The following is a 16,190-nucleotide window of genomic DNA, read 5'->3' on the forward strand; positions in this document are numbered from 1 at the left end:
TTCCTGGATAACACTGTTGTATTGTTACTGTTATGTGACCGCTCTTTAGTTGTCAGTGTTAAGTAGTTCACTGTTAGAGTGGTCATTTAAAATAGCTGAGAAGTAATTGAGTTACCGGAGTCTTCCTCGCATTTAATATTAAAAGTAATTATTATCAAAATATACACTGGCGGAAAAACGTATCCAAACACCAAGAAGCGGTTTTGCTAGATTAACGAACATTGGTAGGCGTGTTTATACATGTGATTCAAATTTATCGCAAATCGCATTAGCGTGGCACTAATAGTGGCCTCCTGACTTTGCACGTTAAGTTTGCTTTAAATACGGGCCGTACTGTGCGAGCAAGTTAGGTACCTGTGAGACTGGGCGGAGTGACAGTGAGTGGGTCAAGAATGCCTTTACGACGACGAAGAGGCCAGTATCAACAGCTCACTGCGGTTGAACGAGAGCGTATAAAAGGGATACGTGAAGGTGGATTCTCTTTCCACGCTATTGCAGAACGACTTGGCAGCAATGTCTCCACTGTCCATGAGTGCTGGCAGCAGTGGTCACGAGAAGGTACGCTCGCAAGAAGACCGGTCTCCGGACGTCCCTGTAGCACCACCGAGAGGGAGAACCGTCGTATTCGGCGTATGTCTGTTGCGCAGTGGACTGCGTCTGCAGCAGCAATTCGAGCGGTAGTTGACACCACAGTGACGCAACGAACTGTTCGAAATCGGTTACTTGAAGGACAGCTCCGAGCCAGACGCCCTGCGGCGTGCATTCCACTTACCCCAATTACCGACTTCAGTGGTGTCGCAGGCAGCGAGAATTCTTGCCTAGTGATCCTCATCAGTCTCCCCAAGTAGCTCATACATGAGGCTTTTCACATGGCCCCACAAGAAGAAGTCGAGTGGGGTGAGAAATGCCAACACCCCGGCGGATGTTAAACAAGTTCGATTATTAATAGATTTTGAACCCGAACGTTTCCGGACTGCGGTTCCTCATCTCATATTGATCCACTTGCCGTCCTCCATCATCCCTGAAAGTTTGTAACATCATCACGGATACGACTGTACCGCAGATAAAAATTCCTCCGTATTTTATTTTCATTAACATTTTCTTCGTCTGGTTCTTTAGATGCCAGGTTTCAGTGCCGATTCGGAATGAAGTGTGTGACACGTCGTGAAACAATCATCTGGTCAGCTTGCATGTCACGCATAGTAATGAAAGTTTGTCTAAAATCTCCTCCTGGGTGGCGAGACCGCTCTTAGTCTGGAAGACTGTTTCAAACTGCGACGGCAGGAATGGGACAGAGTCATAAAACGTCGACCAATATTAGAGAATTTTCAATAGGACATTTAATCTTAAACTGCTAGTCAATGCTGAACTGGAGCTAAAAGGCATCCCTGGTCCTTCTTTAAATGTGGAAAGATGGCACTGTCAAGAAGAAAGAAAGCGAACGGCACAATCCCTCAGACACATGTCTTTTGACGTAGTTTAACCTCGCAAACTTCGAACGAAGTCGATAAACCCACATCTGTGGCCTCTGCTTTTAAGGTTCTTTTAAGGTCTGCCGACAGTGAGGTTCGAACCCACTGTCTCCCGAATGCAAGCTCACAGCTGCACAACCCTAACCGCACGGCCAACTCGCTCGACCCACTTGTAAGTTGCGAAGAGTTTGTTTAAAAGCGATGAATCTCAGTATTGCGTTGCTCAAATTTGTATAAGTAGTTAGTTTATAATAAGACTGTAGATCGTTTGTTAACTTTGGCTGTCAAATTTAACGGATTTAAACAAAATATTTCTAAATGCTACCAAATTCTGTGAGTCCCTTTCTTATGGTTCATTCTTTAAAATTAGGTTCCCTTAAATCTGAATAAGTTGCCGCCGGAAGCAGTTCGTGTTTCGCACACATTCCTCTCGCCACATCAAGCAGTCGAGCTTTCTCCGAGTAACTGACATCCCGTTCCCGTATAAATTCACTCTTCCCCAGTCTCCCACAGCAGGCGTCCAAGTTGCTAGATTCTCTCATCACTCTGCAGTCCATTACTTGTCTCAAGTTAACTTGAGTACAAGTTGCAATTGTTCCATCCCTCTTCCATCACACGACGGCAGTTGACGTCTTCAAATGGGTCAATACTCCGGGAAGCGCTATATTCCAACCTGTCCGTCTTAGTGAACTTCATTCTGAACAAGCTGACATCTACGGTTCACTTCATCAAGAACGTTAAGTTCTAAATGAAGATAGATACTATGCGCCCTTCCTGCGTCCAGCAACAACGTAAACAAAAATACTCCGACTGCTTTATCATCTCTCAGGATAATTCTTAATAGTCCAGTTTTATGTGAATTTGGAAGAGAAGTACGACCACAATAACTTATAATTCAATTTCAGATGAACGTCTTCATCCTTTAGCATACTGTTCCAACGCACATAATACCTATGATCACAAAAATTCACTTAAGACTAAATTATCATACAGTAACAGTCTACGAATTAATTAATCGCACATGTAAAATCTAAATCAACAAGCTTATTAACTCAATATAATGCATAAGAAAGAGAAATTAATTAATTGAAATATTTGTTCCAAAAATCAGAAAATTAAAATTATTCAATGATTTCATTTTCATCAGGGCTGATTAAAATTGTTCATTCTCAAACTTGACATGAGCTAACACCTCATCTTCAACCACTATTTAATATTTAAATATGTTTCTTAGTTCATCACATGTTCAAATATTAATTAGTTTAAAAATCAACCATATGACTGTTTAAATTGACACACATTTCTCATATGTGAATGTTTAAGTTTTCGAACGCCAAATTGTTTATTTGTCATTAATTCATCACTATTTATCACCATTGAATGACGTGCTAAGGTTACTAACACCTACTGCCACTTATAATCTTGGCACCTACCATCCTAGTCTTACTATATTTAATCACTTGAAAATCATCTTATATCTTTCTAAAATAAAAATCTAAATCTAATTTTTAACTATTCTAGTTCTTAATTATTTAAACTTTCGACCTCTTATTCCACATTTGACTCTAAATGGAGTCTAATTTGCCTTGAAAAGTTAAGTGACTCCTTTCAACTTAGTATGATAGCTGAAGTATTATATCAGATGTCAATACTATTCAACACAGCTACATATACTGTACATTTCATCTTTCAACCCGTGCACTACCTCTATATGACATTCGATATGGGTATTTCCTAACAACGCAACCTTGTTTTAAATGTAGCAAGAATCATTTGCTTTGACATATGCGTTTAGGTTAGCCATGCCTACCTCATCTTACGATATTTCCACGACGTATTAATCTATTCATTCACATGCTTCATATAACTGATCCAGAAGTTGAATATTTGTATTCACCATCCATCATTACATCTCCTCTGTATCTAATACTTCTCAACATAACCATATTTCTTCATATCATAACCTCCTCTCATATAACATAATTCCCACGACGTATTAAACTTCATTCAGTCTATATTCACTTCATTGGAACATAAATTACCTCTCAGAATAACATTTAACATCTAGTATACCATGATACCTCCTCATGACGAATATCGACAAGCAGTAGTTCATACAATCTATATATCCTCTCCATATTATACCATTATGATGATCAATAAGCATGTTCGGCTTCCTAACCCATTTAAGAACTCCATCACGTACTAACGTACATATGCTTTCATTTTGCTGTGCGAAATCTATACTCATTCTCGCAAATAATCATAAATTCTCTAGCTATCATAATGCACTCAATATATATGTAGTCACTTCTTCGAGATATATCGATTTTATCACAACTTAACCTTGAAAAGGTTAATTCAGACATCGCACTTCACCGAGTCGCTTGATATCTTAAATACACCACAATAACTAATAATTTCATGAGGTTACTACATCCTAACTTAATTAAGAACTATAATTTAGTAAACTTAGCTTGTCATTCTCTGGCTTATGAAGATTTTGTAGTTGTCTGCGCTACAGCTGTTCTCCTTGGGCGGCTGGAAACCATGTATCAGCTGGAGTCCACTCCTCCATCAGGTTGGTTGGTTGGCCGGTGACATACTCATCCCTAGGTCGGTCCAGTACGAATTTAGCAACTCATGACCACCTTTTCAACATAAATAAATCCAGACATGTAAAATTTCATATCAGTGCTTCCTGTAGTCTAAATATCTTGTCAATACTCCTTTCATATGCTTGGTTATTGAGCTGACAATTCCCAAAATATTTAATACTGGGTTCAGTGTATTTCCAGTATTATTTCGGCCTTGATTTTTATGTAGAATTCAGATAATAATTCCGTTATTTAATGTTTTCAACTCTCTTCATTCTGTTTTATTGGTAAAATTCTCGACTATTTTCTGTCATCCGATCTCTGTCTTCAATAGCCTTCGACGTTACGTCACGGTCCTTGTCTGACCAGTTGCTTAGCTACTTATTTCATGCCGCAATTCTGTCCTTACGCGCTGAATATTTAAATTACGCCGTATCTTCCCCTCAGGACAAGTAATTTTGATGTCTTTTACTAGGAATTGGCATATTTCTTTCTCTTCGTTCGCAGCTAAAGTCTTCAGTGACCGTCCAATACCTCGACAAATTAGTTAGTAATAATATCTTGTTTCTTTTTAAACAATCCACTTGATATTTCAATGTTCATTACTCACAGCCCTCGAAATTGTGCTCTCGTCTCGATCTTGGCCTCCTGTGAACTTTTAAATCATAGTTCACTTTATATAATTCTGACTTGCGTGGGCTATATATCTACTTTGACGCCATTTTATAACACGCCAGAAAATGCAATGGGCACAACTATAAAGGACATTTCATACACAATTTTCCTTATAGAATGTTATTTTTCAGCGTTCAGTCTGCAAGCCTTTGGGTATGAACTAAGTTCCTCCACAATCCTCAATTTGTAACTAACTCAGTGATCTCGTTTACCTCCACGATCACTGAAACGTTAAAAATTGAGTCCTTCAATCGACACGGGTCTTCATTTAGGCCACACACTACTGCTGCTGCTACGAAAACCAACTGGATAACACTGAATCAACCCCTTATAGGTCAGATATATCCCATGTGACTATCAAACTCGCAGAAAGAGAATTACATAGACATACTGAACCCTTTAGGCCCATATTGAGGGATACCTACCTTCCTTACCTATCAGCAAAGCTCATGAGATCAGTCTCTTGGGTCGTTTCGGGTTCTTCGTCACTTGCTGAGGTAAAGGTAGGGTTCATTAATTCTAATCTATCTACTGGAATGAAAGGTCTATTTAAACGATTCCTATTTATTCAGGGAAATGAAGTAATTTACTATGTCAACGATGTCATAGTCAATTGTGTCCACTGGACACCACAATCATTTTTACATAAATGTCAGAACACTGGTGTGAGACTTTAACGTAATTGCCTGATGGGCATTCTTACTAGAAACCATTGTCTCAATTATTAATCATTTAAGAAAGGAAAGTCTGGAAATCCTTAAATTCGGCTTCCATGTGAGACCACATGTACCATCATAGTGATTCGTTATGGTCCAGCCCTCGTAACACGAACTCTGGACTCTGAGTATAATTAAGGCCGTCCAATCGGTGTGTGCCACACAGTGGTTCTACGGCATGGACCCTTAATTGAATCGATGTGACCTGCGTCTATGTCATGGACCGACCTCTAATCTTCTAAGTTACTTTAAAGTCATAGTGGATGATGACCGCAAGGAAATGATGCTACCATGGCATATGGCCCTAATCTAAGTCACTGAGGTTGATGACCCCCTGACCATCCAAGTTTCTAGGCTGAAGGCTAAACACAATTAAGTTACATCGGTTGATGACCAAAGTTTCCACTTTACTATCCCCAGCACATTCACTGCTCAATCAAAGTTCAATAATTACAACAATAGCAATGCTCACAAACTTTGTGGCAGAAAAATCCATTTCCTTCGGATATGTCCCTTTAATCTTTACTTTATTTTAATATTCCCCAGACAACAAACTAAAATTTCCAGAATGCATCTCCAAGTTATTCGCTTGATTAAAGTTATTTCAAAATGCGGTTTCACTGAATTTAATAATTTAATAAATTTAAATGATTTAACGAAATATGAACAAACAACAAATTTCATCTCCGCGGACTCTGGTTTCCTCACAAATTTCTACGCAGCTGTGATGTGAATTCAATATTGCGATGTTTATCTGGCTGGAAAAGAATTTGTTACTTCATTCATGTCCAGCTATATATCTCATCTCGTGATATCATGCTTAAAAATCTAATCTAATCCTAACCGTTATTAACACTTGGATATCCTAATAATCTACGTACAAAGCAAACAACTCGCCATATCATTACGATGTCATATCTCGTCATCACTGAATTTTGCACACCCCTCGCAGACAAATCGATCATCACGACCATCGCTCTATATTTTGGACAATCCTGAAATTGGGTTACTCTGTTCCTTATACTCAAAGTTCATGGTTTCAAATGTTCATTACGTCCCCAATTACAGTATTTCACAATACTTAGATCATTACCGGCTATGAATTTTCAACTAAATCCAGCATTTTAACATATCCCTGGCCGAGAATTACAGTACAATCTCAACTCCACTGTCTCGTTAGATAGCGGAGGTGTCTCACCCCCCTCGCTCGCTTGGCAGTTACAGGAACCACCTGGTTTATTCACAGTTGACTGACTTCTCAAATGTTCCCTTTAAACTCTGCCGACATAATTAAACAAATACGATATTCTAACCAACAAAATGCACAGATTATGCTTCAAGATGCCCACACTAATTATACGCGTCGCCAATTTTACCGCTATGGATTTCTATGAATTTCTTTCCATTCTCAACATTATAAAATAATCCTCGGGTTATCATACCCCGGCTTCAATGACAGGACTCTAACCTGATTCGCACATCTCATCTCAACTCATATAAAACACTCCTCGGGCTCTGTATCCCGGCTTCAATGACAGGTCCAACCTGATTCACAAAACTAACCTCTGTTTCCCAACTCCACAATTATCATCGACAAAGAACTGGAATAAAATCCTCACTAGAAATACCGACGTATAATATCGCACAACGCATTACTCATGAATAACTTTGCATAAATGATATCGTATTTAATAACTTGATTTTTACGAGAAATGACTGAAACGTTCTACTAGATCTTTTATTGTCAGTCAGACACAGTTTAAAATGGGCATAGAAAAACGTTTCTCTCCGTGACCAAATTCATCCCCTAGGTTCTCACCCGACAGCGCGCTTCCACTCGATTGAAAATGAGTAACCATGGATTATTATTATTAACGTCAAATTGCAGACAGAAGAATTTTACATCGAATGAACATCTTACTTTGACATCACAAAATACAGGCAGTACACTCACACGGATGACGATCTACATTGGACGTGATATCACTTCGGAACCCTATTCAATAACTTTTTGCAACATTATATGGCACTCGCAAGACTTCAAAATTTTATCCAAGTGGAAAATAAAACAAATGACTCTTTTAGTCGTACCCTCACATTTACAAAACTTAGTAGGGGTGACCACTGCGTCGTAAATCCCCATTCAAATACAAGAAATCACGAGACAAGATATAAGAGGTAGTAAGATGGAAAGCCACCTACCTCATGTCCACGCCAGTATTCGTCTTAGGGCTCACCTGTGACCCTGGCATTTATTTAGCCATCTTTACATTCATGGCTGTACATCTCATTATGTTTCTTCAGGTTTCCTGGAATAAAGCATAAAAAAAAAAAGAAAATACCCTTCACTTGTTTGCTGGGCGCACACGATGGATTTCAATTATTCCCGCACACGAATTACTCAATCACATTAGAATATTTCAGTACTTTGACCGTCCTATCTGATACACTTATTTCTCTCAAGAAAACTATCTCCCCACGGAGTCAAGACTTAGCCACACTGGCTAAAATCTGCAGTCGAACTCAGTCTACTTTCGTTGATTTGATTTCGCGGAGCAACTCAACAATTTCGTCCGCTTTGTATTACAAATGCCGGAGAAGGAAGCTTCGTCATGGCGTCCCTTCATATTTATAGCAGTTACCCCCTCTCTTCGGATCTCTCCCTTTGCCGCCAAGAAAATTTCTATAAATTTTCTGACTTACCTAAACTGCAATTTCAAGAGTTTTGAAAGTGACTACATGCTTGCTACATTTCTGGCGGTAGTGTTCATGGACATTTAAAAATTTTACGGGTTCGATTTGTGAGATTGATTGACCTCCTTTGATAGGCACTATATTTTTTGACTTGGCGTTGTCACGCCGTGTACACGCGCTTCGAAATAGTTCATAAAAATTACTTGAGATTCTTCCGCCGTCGACACGTGTGGTTGACGTCACGTACCCCAGAGCGTGGGACCGAAGGTAATCACCCCCTCGTCACGTGTCAAATCCATGCTATCAAGAATCCCACTTTTAGTTTAATTGTTATATAATGCATAATGTTCTTAGGGCACAAAGGTCATGGGTTCATATTTCCCCCAAGACACGAATTCCTTTCGCGCAGTGACAAGGAATTTCCTTTAAATACTCCAGATGGCGAAATTTCTAATTTTGACGTCTGATGAAACATGACCTTTGAATGTAAATTCCTTTCCTCTCTCTTATGCAGTTGGTCATCTTCTGGTGTACGGATATTAGTTGATGCCTCCAGCTTCCTGGTAGTTCTCCACTGAATTTTCGACTGAGCTATTTATCCCTTCCTCGCCGTCAAAGTCTTCCTCGCTGTCAAAGTCTTCCTCCTCAGAACCTTCCTCAAATTCTCCCTGTTCTATCGAGATTTTCTCTGTATGATTCCAATACTCCTCAAATGCTCTCAATATCACAGAGTCTGGGACTTGCCTGCATTCCCTACATCGTTTCAGTGGGTCATCCTGCTTTTCTTCGAGCGGTTCCACATCTTGATCCACCACTGATTCAATGAGGTTAACTTCCTGGTCTGCCATATCTTCAGGTTTGCGATAAACCTTCAAGTTGGCTGCATTGAAAATAGCCTCAGAGCGTCCATCTAACGACTGGATTTTATAGGAATTATTTCGGAAACTCTGGATGACTTTAAATGGACCCATATACAACGGTGCAAACTTCGCGTAATACTTGTCCTCAGGTTTTGAAAGAGCGGGTTTACGAACAAGCACATATTCGCCTTCTTTCAAGGGCCGATGAAATCTTTTATTTTTGACGCGTCTCAAACGTCGGTCAGCTTGCTGACGAAGATGCCTAGCTGTCTCTTCAATGCGCATCGCTTGAGTCGGCCTGGGTCGCTCGGACACTTCACCACTGCGTGCCATGGTCTCAGAGGATAAATATCGGAATGAACCACATTTGGGACGCATCCTATAGATTCGTGGATTGTGTTATTCACGCAATCTTCTATGATAGGTAACACATCCATCCATCTCCAATGCTCTTGAGCACAGAAGATCCGACAGAACTTCGCGATGACCTGCATAATTCGTTCTGACGGGTTTCCCTCAGGATGGCGAACTGAACTAAGAATATGTCGAATTTCAAGCCTTTGCAACTCCTGTTTAAATTGAGCTGAGGTAAATTGTGTACCGTGGTCCGTTAACAAAAACATGGGCTTCCCCATAGCTGGAATTATGGTCCTATTTATAGCTCTTAATACCAATTTAGTGTTTGCTTTCTGTAATGGACATAACGATGTGAACTTAGAGAATACGTCCACGGTTACCAAGACGTATCTATTTCCTCTACGTGACTTGGGAAGAACTCCGTAAATATCCATCGCGAACAATTCACGAGGTTTAGCTGGTAAGAGAGGTATCGGTGCCTGTCGAATGAGGTACGGGTTCGCCTTAACCCTCTGGCATGTGTCACATGTAATTACAAGGCTTCTCACGTCTTCTCGTAGATGAACCCAAGTGAACGTTTCCTGAAGGGTAGCGGTGACCTTGTCAATCCCACCATGACCGGTTATCCTATGGGCATGCCATATAAGACCCTTCCTAAGTGGTGGTGGTACCACAATTCGAGATTTAGTGTGATCCTTGTCCATGAATTTCAACAAGGTGTTGTCGACAAACAAATAGCTCTCAGCTAGCTTCTCAACTTCTCCACGTCCTGGGTCGTCATGTGGAAGTTCTCCCTTCAACAACGAAATTAACCTGCCACAGAACTGGTCCTGTCGTTGACATTCTGGTAAGCGTGCCAGCTCATTTAGAAAGGTTCTATCCTCGTCAGTTAACTCCACGAAGTTCACCTCATGTTCGTTATCGTTTGGGTTTCGACTTAGGGCATCCGCCAGGACATTTGACATTCCTGAACAGTGCTCGATGGTCAGATCAAACTGCTGGATAAACAGTGCCCACCTAGCTACTCTCTCGCTAGCAACTACCGTCTTCATCACAAAGGTCAAGGCCTTGTGATCCGTCCTAATGGTTATAGGGAATCCAAAAATCATCTTTCTCCAGTGCTGTAGTGATTGTACAATTGCAAGCATTTCTAATTCAGTGACACTGTATTTTAGCTCGTGTTTCCTAAGTTTACGGCTAAAGAATGCCAAGTAGTTCTTCTTCTTGGGTTCTTCTCCTTCCTCTTGGTATAAAACTGCACCAATCCCTACGGTGGAAGCATCAGTTTGCAAGATAAAGGCCTTATCGAAATTCGGGTACCCTAGCTTCACACTTCTAGCTAACATCTCCTTAGTATCCCGAAAAGAAATCTCATGTTCCCTAGACCATTTCCATCGATTGTTCTTTACTAGCAAATCTTGCAATGGAGCCACAACCTCCGTATAATTTGGACAATGATCACTGAAAAATTGACTCATACCCAAGAACTGTCGGACGTTCTTTACCTTGATAGGCCTTGGAAAGTTGTCAATTGCCTGCAATTTCACTGGGTTAGGGCGTACTCCTTCACCATCAATGATGTGTCCTAAGAAGAGAACTTCCTCCTGTCCGAAATTTGATTTTTTCAAGTTGATCTTAAAACCAGCCACCCTGAGATTTTCGAGTAGCAACTCGAGATGATGAAGATTTTCCTCGAAATCCTTCGACGAAAGCAATATGTCATCGACATAGCGCGTAGTTATGGCCTTAACTTGTTCGGTGAGGTTGCGATCTAGGGCGCGTATGAGAGCTGCACCGGCGTTTTTTATTCCAAACGCGAGACGGTTAAAAACATACGTGTGCTGGTCATACAGGAATCCAGTAAACAATCTTGACTTCTCATCGAGCATTATATGATGATACGACGAGGTCAGATCAATATTAGTGAAGCGGCGCTTGCCCCTAAACCTCCTAATAACTTCTTTGATGGGAGGAGCTCTATCATTTTCAGGGATTAGTCTGTCATTTACGACCCTTGCATCGAGGCATACCCTCAGGGACCCGTCGGGCTTCTGAACGGTAACTAAGGAATTAACGAATGGTGTATTTGCCTTGGAAATCAACCCACTTTCTTCCATCTCTTTAATAATTTTTCCAGCCTCCTGGCGATGTTTCTCCGGAATGGGATACGGCCTACGTTTGAACGGCTCCCAACTATTTACAGCCAACACATATTTGAAATTTGGAATGCATCCTGGCTTTGAATCGAATACATCCTGATATTTGAGAAGTAGTTCCCTCAACTTCATCTTCTCTTCCGCCGTCCCTGGGCATTCTGATACTTTCTGATTTATTAAATCTTCTACAGCCTTTCCCAATTCAGTCTCGAGGACATCCCACTCTTCCTGGTTGACCTCTTCTGTTCCCTGTTCTATCTCCTCTTCTGCCTCCTTAGAAACGGTAGTGAAATGGACTTCTTCCTCCCACATTCTTCTCCCAGTCTGACCCAATGATTCTTCGTTTAGAGCTACTAATTCCGGTCCGTCATCCTTCCTAAATTTCACCTCTCTCCTTCCTAAATCGATGACGGCATTACTTTCACAAATGAAGTCTGCTCCAAGAATAACATTATAGTGCAGCTTTGAAATTATGACGAAAGGATGCGAAAATGTCATGTCTCCTATCTGCAAATCCAAAAATGTCTGCGTTTTACAAATGGCAGTTTTGTCGGGAATGACTCCTCTAATTTTGATATTTGCTACAGGAATTTCTGGCAATTTCTTCCGAGTAGACAATTCGTTAAAGAAATTTTGTGAAATTAAGCTGATGCTGGCGCCTGTATCCAATAAACAGCTCACCTTAAAGTTGCATATCCTGACATTAATGATTGGTAGCTCTCTTATTTTCCTAACCTCCTGTCTGAGGTGGTCTTCCACTAATTCATCTGGTTGTATAATCCAGGAGTCAATCTGGGCTACTATCCAGCCGTCGCGAGAAACATATTCAGGCTGTGTGTGGGAATCCTGTCTCGTAACCACTACTGGAAATTTGGAGTTTTTTTTTTCGCTCATTTGACGAGTTCAGACTTTCGTCGAAATGAGGCGCGTTAGGGTTTAATTCCCTATCCTGGTGGTAGGTTTTTCGGATAGCTCCAGTATGGGACATGTCTTGAGCTCCTACACAGTCAGTGTTGACTTCCCTTCGTTGGATGCTGTCCTTCCATTTGTCCTGTCCGGTACCTGACCTCAGCTCTCTCAAATACTGGTCCCCTTCTCTCCTTCTCTCTTCAGGCCCGTGCCAGCGGTCAGAACGTCTGGAATTTTCGTAACCGTCCCCTCTTCTGTTGCCTTCATTCCCGCGCGGGTTCCTTCGTCTTAGATCTGAGTTCCCCTGGTATCGACCCTGGTTTCTTCTCCACTGTTCTCGGCGTCTGTCCCACTCTTCGTGATGGTATCTGGGCTGTTCCCAGTTCTTCCTACCTTGGTATGGCCTGGTGTCGAACCGCCGCCCCTCATTCTCATATCTCGGTGCTCGTGAAACTTCCCTATCTGGCGCGCTCTCCTGGCTGTGATTTACGACATTCACCTGGGGCTCTGAATGCCTGACTATTCGCGGGGCTGATTGATGCGAATGGGTCTGGTCCAGCTGTCGCAATATCAATTCTGCCTGCATCGGGGTTTCGACCTTCGCAGCAATTAATATTCTCTGGATATCCGGTGGGAACTGTTTCTGGATAGCCTGAACCAGTTCTTGCTGACTTGGGGCTGATTCCAGTTCCTTGAACTTAACTAATTGTTCGGTAAAGTAAAGCGAAAATTTCGGCGGTCCTGCTGTGTTATACCGGCGACTATATAACTCTAGCCTTAGGTTCTGCTGAATCTCAGAATTCCAAAATTTGCCCAAAAATGCGGTCTGAAATTCCTCGAACGTGTCAAAGCTATATCGGAAACCTTTGAACCACAGCGACGCAACTCCGTCTAGGTACCGTTCCACAGTCCTTAGTTGCCTCTCTTCAGGTATCCTATTATCGCGAATATACTCTCTAAGTTCTCTAAGAAAACCCTTTGGCGTCTGGGTACCACTGCCATCGAATTTCTTAGGCTGATCTTCCTTAAGACGAATCATGTTTATAACATTAGTGACGTTTTGCCCCTGAGAATGGGTAGAATTGTCAAAGTGTCCGTTCCCTGCAGGATGTATGGGACTACTAGCGTTGCTAGGGCAACTGAACGACATATCTGAGGTGCGGCGAGATTTACTAACCACTTCCTCTATCTTGGCCTGGACTCCTACGATATTGTTCACTAACCCATCCAGTTCCAATTTCCGGGCACTAACTTCCCCCTTAAGAGCCTCATGAACAGATGTCAACTCGTCGCTCAGTGTTATGACCTTATCTTGGGTATCTTTAAGTTGTTTAGATAGGTCTACCCTTGTATCGCCTAAATCCTTTCCTAGTTCCTCAATATCTGCTTGTACCTCCTCAATACTCCTAGCCGTTTCTTCCTGAGTTGTACCTAATTTTCTCATATCCTCTTTATTCATCTGGATTAATTTAAAGTCAATGGCCTCAATACGCTGGTCTACAGTTGCCTTGACGTCTTCGGCTACCTGGTCTACTTTGTCATTTACGACGGCTATCTCTTGACACAACATTTCCTTATGTTCATTCATTGCTGTGAAGACCTTTGACTTATCGTCTTCACGCATGATGTTGAACTTCTCTACCTCTGTCTTCAGATCGGCCTTAAGCCCAGCTTGATCTGACATCAACTGCTGATGTAGTTCCCTACTTTCGTTGACGTGCCTATCGAGGTCTCCTCTAATTATGTCCTGATTTTCACTGAGAACACGATGTAGCTCGCGAGTTTCCTTGAACTGCTGATTTATTTCATGTTTAAAGTCAACCTGTGCTTTAGTGTTCTGCTCCACCTTCACATTTAAGTCACCAATGTCCTTCCTAATATCCCCACTAGCTTCTTTACAACTATCCTGCGTGTCCTGTACGACCTCCTTCATGCCTTTTAATTCTACCTCTGTACTATCCAACTTCATACTCATGGATTTAATATTCTCACTTAAGTCCTTCCTATCGGCTTCCGCAACCTTCCTATCGGCCTCCATTTTCTCCATAAAGTCCTTCATCATTTGGACCACCTGCCCTTGGGCCAATTCTCCCTCCTGCATAAACATACTGTATTTAACAGAAAACGATAGGTCATCGGTGAGCCCGAGACTTCAACGGCGTATAATAAGACTACAACGATAAACATCACAACATCCTCCTATCTAACACATCACACTGTTAATGCAATATTCTCTAAAATTTTATTTAATGAAATGTGAAATTCAATGTTCACTCGATCAAAGTGATCAGCCAAAACACTCAAACCAGTATTCAAAAATTTGGGAAATTACTCTAACACACTTAAATTATACCTTTCATTCAGTAGATAAATTATTCTTATAGTGGTATCTCCTAGCCTTACTCATCGGGCGTTTATCTATTTCTTCGAGTTCACTCTCAACTCTGGCGCACGATTTTATCATCCATAATGTGGCATAGCCTCAACATTTATTTCTCATTTCCTCTAGTACACGATCTTTCCACAATATTCTTATCGTTATCGTGACTTAGGTTCCCTCATCGTTATCGTGACTAATGCCCCATCGTTAAGTGACTGATGCCACCACGTTGGAAGCCATTTTAATGTCGTCACTTGCTGAGGTAAAGGTAGGGTTCATTAATTCTAATCTATCTACTGGAATGAAAGGTCTATTTAAACGATTCCTATTTATTCAGGGAAATGAAGTAATTTACTATGTCAACGATGTCATAGTCAATTGTGTCCACTGGACACCACAATCATTTTTACATAAATGTCAGAACACTGGTGTGAGACTTTAACGTAATTGCCTGATGGGCATTCTTACTAGAAACCATTGTCTCAATTATTAATCATTTAAGAAAGGAAAGTCTGGAAATCCTTAAATTCGGCTTCCATGTGAGACCACATGTACCATCATAGTGATTCGTTATGGTCCAGCCCTCGTAACACGAACTCTGGACTCTGAGTATAATTAAGGCCGTCCAATCGGTGTGTGCCACACAGTGGTTCTACGGCATGGACCCTTAATTGAATCGATGTGACCTGCGTCTATGTCATGGACCGACCTCTAATCTTCTAAGTTACTTTAAAGTCATAGTGGATGATGACCGCAAGGAAATGATGCTACCATGGCATATGGCCCTAATCTAAGTCACTGAGGTTGATGACCCCCTGACCATCCAAGTTTCTAGGCTGAAGGCTAAACACAATTAAGTTACATCGGTTGATGACCAAAGTTTCCACTTTACTATCCCCAGCACATTCACTGCTCAATCAAAGTTCAATAATTACAACAATAGCAATGCTCACAAACTTTGTGGCAGAAAAATCCATTTCCTTCGGATATGTCCCTTTAATCTTTACTTTATTTTAATATTCCCCAGACAACAAACTAAAATTTCCAGAATGCATCTCCAAGTTATTCGCTTGATTAAAGTTATTTCAAAATGCGGTTTCACTGAATTTAATAATTTAATAAATTTAAATGATTGAACGAAATATGAACAAACAACAAATTTTATCTCCGCGGACTCTGGTTTCCTCACAAATTTCTACGCAGCTGTGATGTGAATTCAATATTGCGATGTTTATCTGGCTGGAAAAGACTTTGTTACATCATTCATGTCCAGCTATATATCTCATCTCGTGATATCATGCTTAAAAATCTAATCTAATCCTAACCGTTATTAACACTTGGATATCCTAATAATCTACGTACAAAGCAAACAAC

The sequence above is a fragment of the Anabrus simplex genome, chromosome 5 (assembly GCF_040414725.1).
Source record: "Anabrus simplex isolate iqAnaSimp1 chromosome 5, ASM4041472v1, whole genome shotgun sequence".
Classification (NCBI taxonomy): Eukaryota; Metazoa; Arthropoda; class Insecta; order Orthoptera; family Tettigoniidae; genus Anabrus; species Anabrus simplex.